General features: G+C 38.0%; 2 long non-coding RNA genes across 2 annotated transcripts; both read right to left on the bottom strand.

Annotated features, from left to right (window-relative positions):
• Window positions 1-723: 723 nt before the first annotated feature.
• LOC110914541 lies at window positions 724-3,785 on the bottom strand. The gene is made up of 3 exons (XR_002578487.2): window positions 3,664-3,785; window positions 2,546-2,634; window positions 724-834 (listed from the first exon to the last, which is right to left on the bottom strand). It is a non-coding gene; the product is annotated as an uncharacterized LOC110914541 (long non-coding RNA).
• Window positions 3,786-5,793: 2,008 nt separating this feature from the next.
• On the bottom strand, window positions 5,794-8,859 carry LOC110914546. The gene is made up of 3 exons (XR_002578488.2): window positions 8,738-8,859; window positions 7,620-7,708; window positions 5,794-5,904 (listed from the first exon to the last, which is right to left on the bottom strand). It is a non-coding gene; the product is annotated as an uncharacterized LOC110914546 (long non-coding RNA).
• Between the last annotated feature and the right edge of the window lie 9,901 nt (window positions 8,860-18,760).

Here is an 18,760-nt window from a genome sequence, read left to right as displayed (position 1 = left end):
ATAATTTGAACAATAAGTGTGGTGATGATTGTTTTTTAGCTAATGTGTGTGATCCTAACGTTTCTAACGCTTAAGTTCATGAAAGTGTTACAGGTAAGGTCCCTCAGGACGCATTCAGTGAAACCACTGAAACGACTTCTCAAGAAAATCAAGAGTATCCTGATTCTTCTTCTGAATCTGTCTCAGTGGGTGTCCCTAATGTTGAATCTAGTGGGACCCCATTGGAAACCGTAGTCAAAATTGAACCTGAATCAGTTTCACATGATAAATGCGTTAAGGAAATGCATATTGATGAGACTTCTACATGTTCAGATAATGAACCTGAATTAGTTTCACATGACAAATGCATTGAGAAAACGCATATTGATGAAACTTCTCCATGTTCAAACACTGAACCGAAATTAAGTAACGAAGAAAAGGGAACTGATATAAGTGAGAAGTCATTAGAAGAAAAACCACCAAAATGCTCAGAACAACCACAAGCAAAACATGTTCAGAAAAACAAAACGCCAAATCATTCAAAATCAAGCAAATTGTGCAAAAACTTTCAAAATACTCACAAACTGAAGCGTCAAACATGTTTTAACTGTGGCATCTGTTACGCCCTAATTCGTATTTGTCAAAAGTCGCAGCGGAAATTCGTACCATAAAATTTCTTTCATTACAAACGTCTTGACTTACTTGAAAGTTCGTTTTAAAAATGTATCTTTTACAAAGATAAAATATAAGTCATGTTTACTAATAGTACATACTTAATTATTCCCGTACAATCTATCTCGTGACTCGGTCTTCGATCTCTAATTCTTGTGATAATCCGCCCGTTATCCGTATAACCTGCACTCACCACATACATTCATAACATTAGTACACATTATATAAACAAGATTCATTCGCGTACACTTCACATTTCGTCATCTTTCAAACTTTAAGCATTTCATATGCGTATCCATTTCCTGGTGAGGCTTCAATAATGTACCTGCATTACTTTTCATTCTCAAGGTGCACCATTAATAACGTTAGCCCTCAACGTGACTAAATTATGCATACATGCGTAATTACATACATACATACACATCTACATACGTACATATCTTCCCTACAATTTTACATACGTGTATACTCTCATACATGTCTTATTACATACATACATATACTTCTACATACGTACGTACCTTTCCTACATCTTTACATACATGCATACGCTCGTACATATCTTTATACATACATACATGCACATCTATATACGTACAAACCTTTCCTACATCATTACATACATGCATACACTCGTACATATCTTTATACACACATACATGCACATCTATATACGTACAAACCTTTCCTACATCATTACATACATGCATACACTCGTACATATCTTTATACATACATACATACACATCTACATTTGTTCATACCCTTCCTACGTCATTACCTACATGCATACCTTTATGTACACGTGCTAGATCACGCGTACCTCTTACATAATCATACATTATTTACATGGGTCTTAGACTTAGCTTTATAGCTCATAAACATCTAAGGAACCATCAAAATCATGTTTGGAAGGTCCGCCGTAGACCACGGATGACAAACCGAAGCCTACGATACATAAAATAACTTAAATAACAAGATTTCAGCTTTTGGAACTTGGGGAGGCCGTCGCCGACGCCCCTAGGGCCGTCGGCGACGGGCCTTGCATTTACCCGTAGCCCAAAAACCCGTAGACAGGAGATTAACCCGTCAGCACAAAAATTCACTTTCTGGAGCCCGTCGGCGACGCCCCCATACCCGTCGGCGACGCCCTCTAGAAACTGCAGTTTTCTGCAGTTCCGTTTCGTCGTCCGTACGCACTAAAACGCGCATAACTTTTGAACCGTTTACCCGTTTAACCTCCCGTTTCTTCCTACATGCTTGTAAATTCACATTCTATCATATTAACTTAAAATCCTACCTCCGGAATAAGGAATTTCTTAACTTACGTGCATTCGACATATTACCCTTTTCTAACTATTTGACCCGTTCGTGCATTTATCAACATAATCTGATTACTTAACCTCGACTCCTCATGAACCTTTTAATATCAACGTCATTTATCATAGAGGATTAAATTCTTGGATGTCTTACCTATTTTTAACATATTTTTGGTCAGAAGCTTACCTTGACCCGTTATGGGTATTTATGCATTAAGTAGTTTATGACATACAAAAACATACTCCACATTTTCATGCTTGACCAAAGTATTATACTAATCGAATATCTTGATTCCAAACAACTTCTAAGGTCGTTTGCCCGATATACCTATCAAGGGCATTTTAGTCAATTATGCTATATCCTTAATAACAAAGGAATTTCTTGCATGAGTAACCAATCTCACTACTTAGCTACAATTTCTTAATCACACCTGCCTAGCTTGGTTCAAACTAAGATCCGTTTAATACTTTATCGACATCAAACAACTCATTCCTATTTGACCTCAATTATCACATATAATTAGATTGCATATAACATTACATAACAACTAAGAAGTGATTGCGGAATCACTTACCTTAAGCGTCCGTGTTCAAGCTTGCTTCCTCACCTCCTCATGACCCGTTAACGTTCCGTTCTTGAGTCCATGCTAATGTGATCCCTCTCCTTTCATGTCATTACAATCACATTATGGTTAGCACAAATGCTCATTCATACTAACATTCATTTCCTTCCATTCATATATTACTTGCATTTTTATTAACCAAATACCACATACATAAGGCATAGACTAAAAGTTACCTTGTTCCACATTCACGCATCTCAATCATCATCGTACACGACATGTAGGTCATCTAGTACATAACACATTACTTCTCTACTATTATAATTGTGTCCGAAAGGCTAACCATGTTATTCATTCATTGTTGACTTTCAAAAAGTCAACTGTCTTACTTACACACTTTCAACTTATGAACATGTATCCATCTTAATATGGTAGAGCATAGTATTAACATTATACGCATTTCATGATCGTATTATATGACATATTAAACTACATGATCACCTAATTATATACACATGTACATACATAATCCTTTTCTTCCACACCAACGTTTTCATATCTTCACAACTAACACCTTAACTTATACTTAGCTAACCCAACATCCTTTCAACATAGCCTCCGCATGAACTATATCTAAAACGCACTTCTCATGTTAGTTTACTATCAAATACATTATTATCACGTTCTATATATAATTACCTATTACTTGCATACAATTTCACACATCATTTCCATTTAGACATTTCATCAAACACTTGGTGTGCGTACAACTTTCTAAGCCTAATGTACAAGTATTTTATGCATAATATTACATGTTCATATCAAGATCATCAAGTTCCACTAGAATCATAAAATTCTCATAATATACCCAAATTAACTAACAATTACTCATTACATACAACATCATACATGAATTTTACACAACAATTAAACATGTATAATTATCCATATCATCATCTTCACTACTACAAGTGGGTTTCATCCAAAATCATCAAATTACTTAGAATCTTGCGTAGTTCATGTTCTATATAGTGATTCTAACACATGTACATGATCAATTTCGTACAATTTCATGGATTGTTCATAACCCACTTCATAGCAAGATCATTAAATCGTAAATTATAACTTACCACATGTTTAATAGGGCTAGATCATCAAGAAAACGTGTTCATGCATTAGTTTAGGCTGAAATCCTTCTTCAATTTGATGGTTTCTTGAGGGTTAGGGTTTACACCCCTCACTCCCTTCTCCTGATCGTACTCACGCACACACACACCTTGTGTGTGTGAGATTTTTGTTTTAATTAAATTCACTTTCAACTTTGGCAATCCTAGTCCCTCAAGTTTATTAAACATCATAGTTACCACAAGTTTCAATCCTTTACTTAATTTGCTAGACATTTAACTAGGTTTACTAACCTAGTTATTATACCCCCTTTTGTTAAACATGATAACAAACTAGCAAATTAATAATTCGGTTTTGGGGCGTTACAAGTCTACCCCCCTTAAATGAGGTTTCGTCCCCGAAACCTTTCTCACTTCCATTTATACATACACCTATCATGTTTGACTTCTTCTTAACAAATCTATACTTCCCATGCCATACTTCCACGTAACCTTCTCATTACCTTGACCGGTTAGTAATAGTTCATCGTCCCTATATATTCAAACCTATATTAATGCTTACTTATAAAGGCATTCATTACATCCTTTTATTTTTTAAATCCGTCCCACGGATTTAAACGTAACATCCATACCCTTCATTCCTTCTATGTTTGAATCCATCTAGCGGTTTCAAACATGTCATTCTTACCTTTTCTTTCTTACATGTGTTTAACAAAAACTTAAAGTTTTACCTACCTTCAGCAACAAGGTTTTAAGGTTAGTCATCTTAGTTGTCGAATCATAATTACTTCATTTTAGTTCTATTCATATAGGAGCTTTCTTCTTTCTTACACATTCAACTACCCAAGTAAATGGGGTTCGGCATAAACGCTCTCAATGAGAGTTAAGCATACACATTCGACTACCCAAATAATTGGGTTTCGGCATAAACACTCTCAACGAGAGTTAAGCATACACATTCCACTACCCAAATAACTGGGTTTGGCATAAACACTCTCAACGAGAGTTAAGCATACACATTCCACTACCCAAATAACTGGGTTTGGCATAAACACTCTCAACGAGAGTTAAGCATACATATTCCACTACCCAAATAACTGGGTTTGGCATAAACACTCTCAACGAGAGTTAAGCATACACATTCCACTACCCAAATAACTGGGTTTGGCATAAACACTCTCAACGAGAGTTAAGCATACATATTCCACTACCCAAATAATTAGGTCTTTCGCTTTTAATCATAACTTCTTCTTTCAATCTGTATAACGGATTAAGCTTCTAGCATTCATTAGAGCATTCAAAATCACCCGTTCAAAACGGATGGTAGCTTATTCTTATTTGACTTGTTCGCTAGAACCGGTCGACTCGCATAACTTTTCATAACCTTCGTTAGCATAACCAAATCCGCAATGGATTTGCTTTTTCGCATTCGCTACAACATAGCGCCCACCTGCTACCCAGTTCTACCGGACATACCTGCAATAATTGCCACGGTCTCACGAACGTCATATGCTTCTTGCGTACTGGCCAGGTGCGCAATTCACACACTAGTTTCGTGCCTTCGTGTAATCATCGCCTTATGCCAGAGAAATGGGTTTCAGTTTCGTGCATATTTCTAAAACTTCCCCAAGACCACATCATTGTCTTTCGTTTAATAATTACCCTCCCAAGGAGACCTCTTCCTTTTTCTTTTGACATCGGTACTCATACATGTTAGTAGTGTGTACCTGGGGTTAATTTGCCTATTTGCACCTTTGCCCGCCTTAGCGTTCATCCTATTCTGCATTCACGGATCATCCTCTTCAAACTCTTAAGCTTACCTTGCACATAACATACTATTAGTTTCCTTCAAACACATAATCTAATACATACTTACATTTGCTTTTGCATTTAGGCCTCGATCGAGTCTTGGATTGTACGGGTTCTTGATTACGAGAGCACACCGGTTTGAGTTCAAGCATTTACTTTCTATTACTTGATTCTCTCAAACCAGGGCTCTGATACCAACTTGTTACGCCCTAATTCGTATTTGTCAAAAGTCGCAGCGGAAATTCGTACCATAAAATTTCTTTCATTACAAACGTCTTGACTTACTTGAAAGTTCGTTTTAAAAATGTATCTTTTACAAAGATAAAATATAAGTCATGTTTACTAATAGTACATACTTAATTATTCCCGTACAATCTATCTCGTGACTCGGTCTTCGATCTCTAATTCTTGTGATAATCCGCCCGTTATCCGTATAACCTGCACTCACCACATACATTCATAACATTAGTACACATTATATAAACAAGATTCATTCGCGTACACTTCACATTTCGTCATCTTTCAAACTTTAAGCATTTCATATGCGTATCCATTTCCTGGTGAGGCTTCAATAATGTACCTGCATTACTTTTCATTCTCAAGGTGCACCATTAATAACGTTAGCCCTCAACGTGACTAAATTATGCATACATGCGTAATTACATACATACATACACATCTACATACGTACATATCTTCCCTACAATTTTACATACGTGTATACTCTCATACATGTCTTATTACATACATACATATACTTCTACATACGTACGTACCTTTCCTACATCTTTACATACATGCATACGCTCGTACATATCTTTATACATACATACATGCACATCTATATACGTACAAACCTTTCCTACATCATTACATACATGCATACACTCGTACATATCTTTATACACACATACATGCACATCTATATACGTACAAACCTTTCCTACATCATTACATACATGCATACACTCGTACATATCTTTATACATACATACATACATACACATCTACATTTGTTCATACCCTTCCTACGTCATTACCTACATGCATACCTTTATGTACACGTGCTAGATCACGCGTACCTCTTACATAATCATACATTATTTACATGGGTCTTAGACTTAGCTTTATAGCTCATAAACATCTAAGGAACCATCAAAATCATGTTTGGAAGGTCCGCCGTAGACCACGGATGAAAAACCGAAGCCTACGATACATAAAATAACTTAAATAACAAGATTTCAGCTTTTGGAACTTGGGGAGGCCGTCGCCGACGCCCCTAGGGCCGTCGGCGACGGGCCTTGCATTTACCCGTAGCCCAAAAACCCGTAGACAGGAGATTAACCCGTCAGCACAAAAATTCACTTTCTGGAGCCCGTCGGCGACGCCCCCATACCCGTCGGCGACGCCCTCTAGAAACTGCAGTTTTCTGCAGTTCCGTTTCGTCGTCCGTACGCACTAAAACGCGCATAACTTTTGAACCGTTTACCCGTTTAACCTCCCGTTTCTTCCTACATGCTTGTAAATTCACATTCTATCATATTAACTTAAAATCCTACCTCCGGAATAAGGAATTTCTTAACTTACGTGCATTCGACATATTACCCTTTTCTAACTATTTGACCCGTTCGTGCATTTATCAACATAATCTGATTACTTAACCTCGACTCCTCATGAACCTTTTAATATCAACGTCATTTATCATAGAGGATTAAATTCTTGGATGTCTTACCTATTTTTAACATATTTTTGGTCAGAAGCTTACCTTGACCCGTTATGGGTATTTATGCATTAAGTAGTTTATGACATACAAAAACATACTCCACATTTTCATGCTTGACCAAAGTATTATACTAATCGAATATCTTGATTCCAAACAACTTCTAAGGTCGTTTGCCCGATATACCTATCAAGGGCATTTTAGTCAATTATGCTATATCCTTAATAACAAAGGAATTTCTTGCATGAGTAACCAATCTCACTACTTAGCTACAATTTCTTAATCACACCTGCCTAGCTTGGTTCAAACTAAGATCCGTTTAATACTTTATCGACATCAAACAACTCATTCCTATTTGACCTCAATTATCACATATAATTAGATTGCATATAACATTACATAACAACTAAGAAGTGATTGCGGAATCACTTACCTTAAGCGTCCGTGTTCAAGCTTGCTTCCTCACCTCCTCATGACCCGTTAACGTTCCGTTCTTGAGTCCATGCTAATGTGATCCCTCTCCTTTCATGTCATTACAATCACATTATGGTTAGCACAAATGCTCATTCATACTAACATTCATTTCCTTCCATTCATATATTACTTGCATTTTTATTAACCAAATACCACATACATAAGGCATAGACTAAAAGTTACCTTGTTCCACATTCACGCATCTCAATCATCATCGTACACGACATGTAGGTCATCTAGTACATAACACATTACTTCTCTACTATTATAATTGTGTCCGAAAGGCTAACCATGTTATTCATTCATTGTTGACTTTCAAAAAGTCAACTGTCTTACTTACACACTTTCAACTTATGAACATGTATCCATCTTAATATGGTAGAGCATAGTATTAACATTATACGTATTTCATGATCGTATTATATGACATATTAAACTACATGATCACCTAATTATATACACATGTACATACATAATCCTTTTCTTCCACACCAACGTTTTCATATCTTCACAACTAACACCTTAACTCATACTTAGCTAACCCAACATCCTTTCAACATAGCCTCCGCATGAACTATATCTAAAACGCACTTCTCATGTTAGTTTACTATCAAATACATTATTATCACGTTCTATATATAATTACCTATTACTTGCATACAATTTCACACATCATTTCCATTTAGACATTTCATCAAACACTTGGTGTGCGTACAACTTTCTAAGCCTAATGTACAAGTATTTTATGCATAATATTACATGTTCATATCAAGATCATCAAGTTCCACTAGAATCATAAAATTCTCATAATATACCCAAATTAACTAACAATTACTCATTACATACAACATCATACATGAATTTTACACAACAATTAAACATGTATAATTATCCATATCATCATCTTCACTACTACAAGTGGGTTTCATCCAAAATCATCAAATTACTTAGAATCTTGCGTAGTTCATGTTCTATATAGTGATTCTAACACATGTACATGATCAATTTCGTACAATTTCATGGATTGTTCATAACCCACTTCATAGCAAGATCATTAAATCGTAAATTATAACTTACCACATGTTTAATAGGGCTAGATCATCAAGAAAACGTGTTCATGCATTAGTTTAGGCTGAAATCCTTCTTCAATTTGATGGTTTCTTGAGGGTTAGGGTTTACACCCCTCACTCCCTTCTCCTGATCGTACTCACGCACACACACACCTTGTGTGTGTGAGATTTTTGTTTTAATTAAATTCACTTTCAACTTTGGCAATCCTAGTCCCTCAAGTTTATTACCCATCATAGTTACCACAAGTTTCAATCCTTTACTTAATTTGCTAGACATTTAACTAGGTTTACTAACCTAGTTATTATACCCCCTTTTGTTAAACATGATAACAAACTAGCAAATTAATAATTCGGTTTTGGGGCGTTACAGCATCGCTGGTCACATTGCCAGAAATTGTGTTCAACTCCCAAGGGCATCGTACAAGAAAAAGTCAGTGCAAAATCAGAAGGTCATGTCTAACCGATATCGTTGTTCAGAGTCAATGACGACTGAAAAGACTAAGACAATGAAGAACAACTATCGCAAGACTAAATCCTCTGATCAAGATTGGAATGCAGCCAAACGCAAAAATCAAAATCAACAAAATGATTTTCAAAGACATAAATATAATGCTTTTGGTAATTACTATTCTAATTGGTCAAGCAAGCATTAGAAACCTAAAGCTAAGGTCATGCAATCCAATCCATCGCATTCATGTTATCAAAACTCTGCCATTAGAAATACTTCGAAGTTTTTGAATAAAGACAATTTAGTGTGGCAGGGAGTGACTTATATTGATGCACAAGGAAAACCCAGATCCACTATGGGCTGGGTTCCTAAATCTAACTAATCCCGCTAATCGTGCAGGAACAGCTGTGGAGGACTACCGTGCGCCTCTGGTACATGGATAGTGGCTGTTCCAGGCACATGACAGGAGACTTATCCCAACTGGTAAATGTCAAAGAATTTAATGGAGGATATGTCTCATTTGCGGGAGGAGAATCAGGCAGAATCACATTGAAAGGAACAGTTCGAAACGACGTCTTAAGCTTCGAAAATGTTAATTTTGTTCCAGAACTGAAACACAATCTGTTGAGTATTTCTCAGATTTGTGATCGAGGGAATTCAATTCATTTTACAAAGAAAGGATGTCATGTTCTTAAACCTGGGATTGTTATTCCAGAAGACTGGTTCTTAATGACAGCTGAGAGAAAAGGAAATGCATATGTAATTGATATGAACAAGAAACCGTGTGAAGAGATCACTTGCCTATTCTCAAAGATTTCAGAACATGATGGTCTACTGTGGCATCGTCGCCTTGGGCATGTGAACATGAAAAATTTGAACCGTCTGGCTAAAGGTCAACTAGTACGTGATCTTCCAATAAAAGATTTTATGTTGGTTGAAAAGTGTGTTGCTTGTGCGAAAGGAAAAGCTCATCGAAAACCTCATAAGGCTAAACCAGCACCCTCGACGAAGTCCGTGCTTGAGCTACTTCACATGGATCTTTTTGGTCCAGTGAATGTGCTGAGTATTGGCAAGAAAGCTTATTGTCTTGTAATCGTCGATGATTATTCTCGCTACACCTGGGTATATTTTCTCAGTCATAAAAATGAAACTGCAGTCTTGGTGAAACAATTCATCACTCTGGCTGAAAATCAAGCGAGTGCTAAGGTGAAGGTTATTCGATCTGATAATGGGACAGAATTCAAGAACGTTACTTTGGACACATTCTGCACAGAAAAGGGAATTGATCGTCAGTACAGTGCACCACGAACTCCTCAGCAAAATGGAGTAGCTGAAAGAAGGAATCGTACTCTCATTAAGGCTGCACAAACTATGCTGGCTGACTCGAAGCTTCCTAGTTTCTTTTGGGCCGAAGCTGTTAGCACGGCTTGTTACATCCAGAATCATGCTTTAGTAAATAAACGTCATATGAAAACTCCTTATGAGATTCTGGAAGGACGTAAACCTTCGGTTTCACACTTTCGTATCTTTGGTTGTCCATGTGTATTATTACTCATGGACTCTAATGGAGAGTTTGAGGTCAAAGGGGATGAATGTTTCTTTGTTGGATATGCTAAAGGCTCTGCCTATAGGGTATACAAAAAAGTAACTAAAAAGGTCGTCGAGTCGTGCAACATTGAGTGGCTTGAAGAGAACGCTACGGATGCTAGAGTCGGTCCAGATTGGTTATTCGATTATTCTGAATTGTTAAATCATTTAACATTTTATCAAGTGATTTTTCAGATGCAGGTGTGTCTATTCCCAAACAACCGTTGTCTTTTGAAGACACTGAAGACGAAGAACAGATAGAAGGAAGCGTAAGGCATCATACCATTGATCCGCCGGGAATGATGTTTACACAGCATCCTACGCCTCCGCAAACGTCCCATCGATCCCCTGAAGGTGCTTCAACTGGTGGTTCTGCATCAAGTGGTTCTGGATCTACACTATTTCCTGAATCTGTACCTGAAGATTGCATTGTCACCACTCCTTTCGTTCATAGTACTGCAGCACCTAATGAGGGGGAGACTAGCAACACCACCACTGAAGACGAGACCGTACCTGACCTGACAATACCTACAAGTGTTCAATGAAATCACCCCATAGAGAATGTGATTGGTCCTGTAAATGCAGGAATTTTGACCAGGAGTCAATCAGGAACCATCAATACTTGCTTGTATTCTTGCTATCTTTCTCAAATCGAACCTAAAACTGTTGATATAGCTTTGCAGGAACCAGGCTGGGTAGATGCTATGCACGAAGAGCTAAACCAGTTTGAGAAGCTTGGAGTATGGAAACTTGTCAAGTTGCCAAAGGGAAAGCGTAAACTTGGAACTAGATGGGTGTTTCGAAACAAGCAAGATTCTGCAGGAGTTATTGTTCGAAATAAAGTAAGACTGGTGGTTTAGGGATTTCGACAAATTGAAGGTCTGGATTATGATGAAGTATATGCTCCTGTTGCCCGACTTGAAGCCATCCGGATCTTCTTAGCTTACGTGTCGTATATGGGGTTAACTGTATATCAGATGGACGTCAAGACCGCGTTTCTATATGGAGATGTGAAGGAAGAAATTTTTGTTGAGCAGCCACCAGGATTCGTGCATCCAGACCATCCAGAATATGCCTACAAACTAGACAAGGCATTGTATGGATTACACCAAGCACCACGGGCTTGGTATGCCACATTAACTGAACATCTTCTGGCTCATGGGTACACACGTGGCACGATAGACCAGACTCTGTTTATCAAGAAAGTGGGCAAGGATCAAATCTTAGTTCAGATTTATGTTGATGATATTATTTTCGGGTCTACAAGTGAGGATCTTTGCAAGGAGTTTGAGAGAGTTATGAAGAAGAAATTTGAAATGAGTGCTCTCGGGGAAATGACATTGTTTATGGGTCTACAAGTCAAGCAGAATTCTCAAGGGATTCTTATCCATCAAGGGAAGTATGTGGATGACGTGCTAGCAAAATTCAAGTTTACGGACGCAAAGCCTGCTAAAACACCAATGGCAGAGAGACCGTTATTGACTGAAGATGAAAAAGGATCATCTGTGGATCAACGTCAGTATAGGTCTATGATCGGGTCCTTGATGTATCTGACAGCTAGCCGTCCGGATATCATGTTTGCTGTCTGCAACTGTGCACGATATCAGGCTAATCCTAAAACTTCTCATCTTATTGTTGTTAAAAGAATCTTTCGGTACCTTAAAGGCCGGCCCCGGTTTGGTCTGTGGTATCCGAGGGATTCCAATTTTGACTTGTTTGCATTCTCTGACAGCAACTTTGGAGGTACTGACAGTGACAGGAAATCTACATCTGCGGGATGTCAATTTTTTGGCGACAGGCTCATTTCTTGGCAATGCAAGAAACAACAAACAGTGGCGATATCTACCGCTGAAGCTGAGTACATTGCTGCTTCTGCATCTTGCTCTCAAGTGGTGTGGATGCAACATCAATTGCAGGACTATGGTTTGACTTATCTCAACACTACTATTTGCTGCGATAATGATGCTGCAATTCAAATTGTTCGCAATCCTGTTTTTCACTCCAAAACCAAGCACATTGACATAAAAGTTCATTTCATTCGAGACTGCTTCGACAGAGGTCTTATTACCCTTGAACAAATCGACACAGATGCAAATGCTGCCGATTTGTTCACGAAACCTGTCAGCAGCTCAAAATTCAAAGTGCTTGTGGATTTTCTGAAAATGATCCGTTTCACTGACTGAGCATGTTTGTGTTTCGTAGGTAAATTTGTTCATAAAGTTTTCTATTTGTCACACCCCGATTTCCACGTGTCTCACCGGTGGGCCCGGTGGGGGATTACCGTGACGTAGTTGGCAACAATATAGTCAAACCACACAATTATATGAATGCACAGCGGAAGCATAAAGATAAATATAATTCAACCTTTTGAATGTAATATCAAGTGTATTACAGAAGTCGAATTGTATCCACAGGGGATCATAAATAGAATAAAGTATTGTTCAGTCAGATACAACATCAAGTTTGCGAGACTATTCGTGATGCTAGGAAGCTATTACCAGCCAAATTTCGTGTAGTACCTGCACTTAATCTTTTGGGGAAAATACGTCAGTTTACACTGGTAAATACGTTCAACTGACACATTTGAAAATGTTTATTAGAATTGATTTGGATGCACGAGGCACAAACTCTTTTATAACTTGGGAAAATTATTAAAATCTTGTGAACGAATTACATGTCCTTTTATGCGTTCAGTAGCCCGGATCCTGTCTGGGTTAAAGATTAATAGACGCACCACATTGCGTAAAACCGTAGTGTAAAAACCAACGGCTACGTCTTTTAATAATAATAATGTCGACATAATATACCGGGTGTACGCCTACACCGGGATGTCGAGGTCGTGCCCATTTCGTAAAATGATGCCAAGAATATCCGGGACAACGGTCATTAACCCCCCAAAGGCTTTTAAGTAACAAGACTGTTTAAATGAGCCGATCACATTATTCAATTAACCACCTAAGCGATGGAAGATATGATGCTCAATCAAGCGGTATTAATATACCGTATCCCAAGCCCGTATAAGGGAAAATAAGTTAAAGTATTTACCTTTGCAAGTATATTCCTTAATGGATTACGTCACAGATAGCTTTTACTGGGGCTCCTATTCTGGAACGAAGGTTTTAATTAACCTATTAGAATCCTAACGGGTCTTTATATTAGCCGTAGCCTAGACCGGTCGGTTTCAAAAGATAGATATGGTTTAACCGCGCGAAAAGGCGGAAACCGAGAATGAAGTGTGATTCTGACCCAACAAGTTCAGAGACTTGTTTTATATGGGTTTAAAGTTCACACTCCGGATTTTGGGGTCATAATGATATAATTTGACCCATATCGACTAATTTACGAAAACTAGTTCCATAAGCCGAACCGTGCGCGCAATAGGCGAAACGGTTAACCATGAGAGTCTTACGCTTGTTTCCTAGGTTAATATGCCTTAAAGAGGTTGTGGCATCAGTAGGATACCTTCCGTGATGCCCGTAACGAGTTTAAGTTAATATTACGCCCCGTAGGGGTTTTTCGGTCATTTTAAAGACTTTTAAAGAGCTTTTCGAGTTCTACAGGAAATCTGAGTTTCCCGACAGTTTATAAAGTCTAAAATACTTTATTTATTATTTAAAATCAGTAGCAACTGGAATCGGGTCAAAAGACCTTGTAGAACTCAAGTTTTGGCCGAAAAGGGCATATTCGGTATTTACCGAACCGTAGCCATAACCGCAGGTTATGAGCAAGGTGAAAATTATTAAAAATCTTTAAAATTCCAAAAATATTATTTTACAACAGTGGGTAAAAGTTTTGGTGACGAAATCTCGGTTTAGATAGGCGTTATGCGAATTGCGCCGCTTATTACAAAAGTTTACTTTAATTGCGCTTTTTAGCATAACTCTCATTCTAGACCTCGGATTGACGTGAAACTTTTAAGGACATGCTTATAATTTAGTAAGCAAGGTTATGGTCCGTTCACGCGTCCGAAATACTCGTTTTATTTTAAAAAGGCCGTTACGGTCAACTTTTAGGCGATTAACGGAAATGCGTAAAAGACTCGGACAACCAATGAACCGGTCATAGAGGGTTATACCATCATGTAACCTGGTCCTAAGAGAGTCCTAAGGCATATCTATACCTCACTAAAACGGGTCAGAACTGAAGTCAAAGCAAAAGTCAAACTTTTGCGACATTCGGCTCCGAACCGGGTCAATATAGCAAATGGTCGATTCAAACGAGCGTAAATAAGTTTATGTACTTAATATCATGTTTCATGAGTGTCTAAACAGGTTGCATATCATTTATATTACAGATTATGCAAGAATCGCAAAAATAGCTTTCTGTTGACTTTTTAAGTGCACGTTTGACTCGACATTCGACATAGTTAGAGTGGTGATCAGAGGGAACCCTTTTAGGGGTTTATTACCCACATAAATACCAACTCATAACTACTTTTGATTCGACAATTCACTGGACCATTCGTGAACTATTGCTATGACAACCGTTAGTTACGACGGTTGGATTTATGAGCTAAACTAAGCAAAAACAGAACTATGGAAGGTATGATATACTTACAGAAGCTTAAGGCAAGACTTAAGAACAGAGAAGGAAGCTTGAGAGCTCTTAGAATGGTCAGTAGTTGAGTGTTTGAGGTGTGTGTTGGTTATGAACCAAACATGCCTATTTATAGTGTTCAAATTGCCATGAGATCATTACAACTCACACTACAGAGGAGTATGGATGATGGGCAGGTGTCCTAGAGAGTTGTGGGTCGAGTAGGGGGCGCCCATGCCTCATTTATTGATGGTTTGATCGTTCACTAGCTCAAAAGGCATAAAAATCCAAGGTTTCTGCATCTGGGCGTCCCACGCGGCCCGCATGGAGGATCCATGCATTTTGTACGCGGGCCGCCTGATGTTTAAAAATCAGGCGCGTATCTTAGGGGGCTCGCGGCCCGCCTTCACTTACCCCAGAACCTAACGCGGGTCGCGAGAGGTTAGTTTTTCAGGTTTTTAAAATCTTTTGTAATGATGACTAGAATCTGGTAATTAATAACGAAATCTTTCGTAATTATTAACCTGACCTTTCGGGTTTGAAGGGGTAACTTTGCGGTTTGGCCCTTGGTTAATTACAACTAAGGACCTCGTGTTACTTACCCGCATTGTTAAGTCCCCGGTTAGTTTATTAATTATTCTGAAAGCCTTAACTTTCATTGTTGACGCTTTTAACCCTTTTCATACGAATTTGATCATAACTTTCTCGTTTTAAAACGGAACTTCGCGGAATTTATACAGTATATTCTAGTGAGCGTATAATACTGTTACAAAGCCTCGGAAACGTTAAAGGGTCACTCAGAGGTATAATTAAACATGTTGACACAGTTAACCCCTGTAGCTTGTACTCTCTCACTTTCTTCCGCGTTTCGCTTCCGTACGATCCATGATTTATTCGTTTGAAGGAACAAGCATCACTTAGGGTTACTATACAGTATATTTACCCTTGTTTGACATTTATAACCCAAGAATTTATATACTTTCAAGAGTTGTCAAGATTAGTCCTTTATTTAATATCAATGCCACGTGTAAACTAATGACACGTGTTAACATATTATTGGACACAAAAATTCGAGGTGTTACACTATTCTTAGGTAGTTTTTATTTATGCACAAATTTAGGGGGAGAAAAATACAAAAACAATAAAAATTTGAAAAATACAAAAACAATAAAAATTTGAAAAATACAAAAAGAGGTGTTGCATGACTGGGAAATGAAATGAATTTTCACATTATGGTCAAGGGCTGACTCATGTAAGACCAGTATCGAAACAGTTTGGCTCTAGTGTTGATGTGTTGGTAGGCTCTATTCTTTAGACTGAAAACATTGGCTGTTTCTGTTTAGAACTAAAATAGTACATGACCCCAGGAAAGAAAATCACTTGGATTTAGTTCATGTCTATTTGAATGTCTGTATGTTGTCCCGATACACACAATTTTGATCTGACTCTGAAATCTTCTCTGAAAAAGTCGTGCATCTCCTCTGCTGCATCCAGATATATGCTGACCTGGAGGTGCTAGGCAACGACAGCTTCTGCTGCATCCAGATACATGCTGACCTAGCTGTACGTTGTCGCGCTGTAGATCTAATACACCTGAAAGAGGCCCTCTAGTGCCCAAAAGAAACCCCAAGAAACCTATATCAAATTTAGAAAAACTCATTTGATCTGTATATTATATCATCTCTGCAAAAGATCTATTCTGTTCTCTTCTCAACCTACTCCCAGTTAAGTTTTTAGAGATCTGGATTGGACTTGTGAAATATGTGGTAGGGAAGCTACATACATGATAGAGTGTGCTGTTTATATTTTCGGGATTTGATTAGTATTTGCCTGGGTGTTCATTATTAAGAAATCAAAACATGATAAAATATGTTACAGGCAGTTGTATGGAACAGGTCTGGGAAGATGAGTTTAGGTGGAAAAATATACTGGCAATCGTCTAGATCATTCGGTAGTAGATCAGTGTTGATAAGTGAAGTCAAGCCCGAAACCTCGTGATTTGATCCCTGAGTAATCTCGGTTATTTTCCTAATTTATTTTTGTAAATAATAATTTTTGTTATTATTTATTTTTGTTTCTTAGGTTTTTGCCAATCATGCTCAAAAAGTTTAAAGGGTTAAAATTGTTAACTGGTTAATGAACTTGATTGTAACTGATTTATTAAAGAAAATCTTTTCAAAATTTCATCAGTCCTTGTCAGTCCAAACTGTGTTCCGGCCCAGGCCCACTTAGTTGGGTTTAGGTATAAGTTAAGGGTCTCGAGTCGAGACCTCACTTCTCACTCGAGACCTTCAAGAAATTCTCTCTCAAAGTTCCGGCGAAAATCTTGTTCTTCGTATTTCCGATTTGATTCCGACTTAAATCTCCGGTTTCGAGTCATCATTCTTGGTGTTTCCGGTCTCGATTCATTGTTTATTCAAAACTATGGATTTAAAGTTCATTACAACACACAATCAGGCTGGATACTTAGCACCTCCTCCAGAGAAGCACAGAAGATTGTATACTTCGCTAATGAAGGGTCTCAACAGCTGCCGTATCGTTCACGCATTACGAGATAATCCAGTTATTTATGAAAGTCTTATTCAAGAGTTCTGGAAGAATGCGAAAATTGAAGTTGTCGAAGGAAAGGGGGTCATTGTCTCTGAAGTTCAAAAGAAGGCTGTTACTGTGTCAGAGCAGATGATTCGAGAAGTTTTGCAGTTCAATGATCAAGAATCTGATTCGATAGAGCTTCCAGCTGGCACAGTTGAAGCAATATTGCCTAGACTGAGTTATGAAGGAAGATATCCACCTCTGGTTCAGAAATTTGTGCATCCTTATTGGCGACTTCTACTGCACATGTTTCTCTTGTGTATATCTGAGAACAGAGGGGGAACAGATCAGCTGAATAGTACACAGGCTGCTACTTTAGTTTGTGTAATAACTAATGAACCGTTCAACTATTCGAAGTATGTTTTGGAAGCTTTGAAGAGGAATGTGCTAGGAGTCAGGAAAGACAAATTTCTCATGTATCCAAGGCTTTTACAAATGATTTTTAATGACGTTATCCAGAGTTGGTGAAATCTGGAAATACATTGGAGTTGAAGCCTATGGGTCCTGCTTGTTTTGGTGCTCTCACTCCAAAGAAGGGTACTGAAAAGTGGTTTGAAGGATTAATTTCGTTGGAGAAGTTTGGTCAATTTTCAGAGACTGAAGATGTTGCTGCTGATCCTGTGATAGTGCAACCTGTTCAAGAGAATGTTGTGCCTGCAAATGCTATTGTTGCTGAAGAATATGATATTCAGAGGGGTGTTGAAGATGAGCCTGAGACTGAGTTTTTGACAATTGAATCTGACGATGAAGGCATTGAAATTATGTGTGATTCAGGTGAAGATGAAGAGCTTCCACCTGAAGCTGAAGTAGTTACTGCTGTTACTACTGCTCCACCTGTGATTTCTGCTGAGAGTTTGGCTCTGTTAT

This window comes from Helianthus annuus, chromosome 11, assembly GCF_002127325.2.
Source record: "Helianthus annuus cultivar XRQ/B chromosome 11, HanXRQr2.0-SUNRISE, whole genome shotgun sequence".
Taxonomy (NCBI): Eukaryota; Viridiplantae; Streptophyta; class Magnoliopsida; order Asterales; family Asteraceae; genus Helianthus; species Helianthus annuus.
This window is presented reverse-complemented; position numbering and strand designations above follow the sequence as displayed.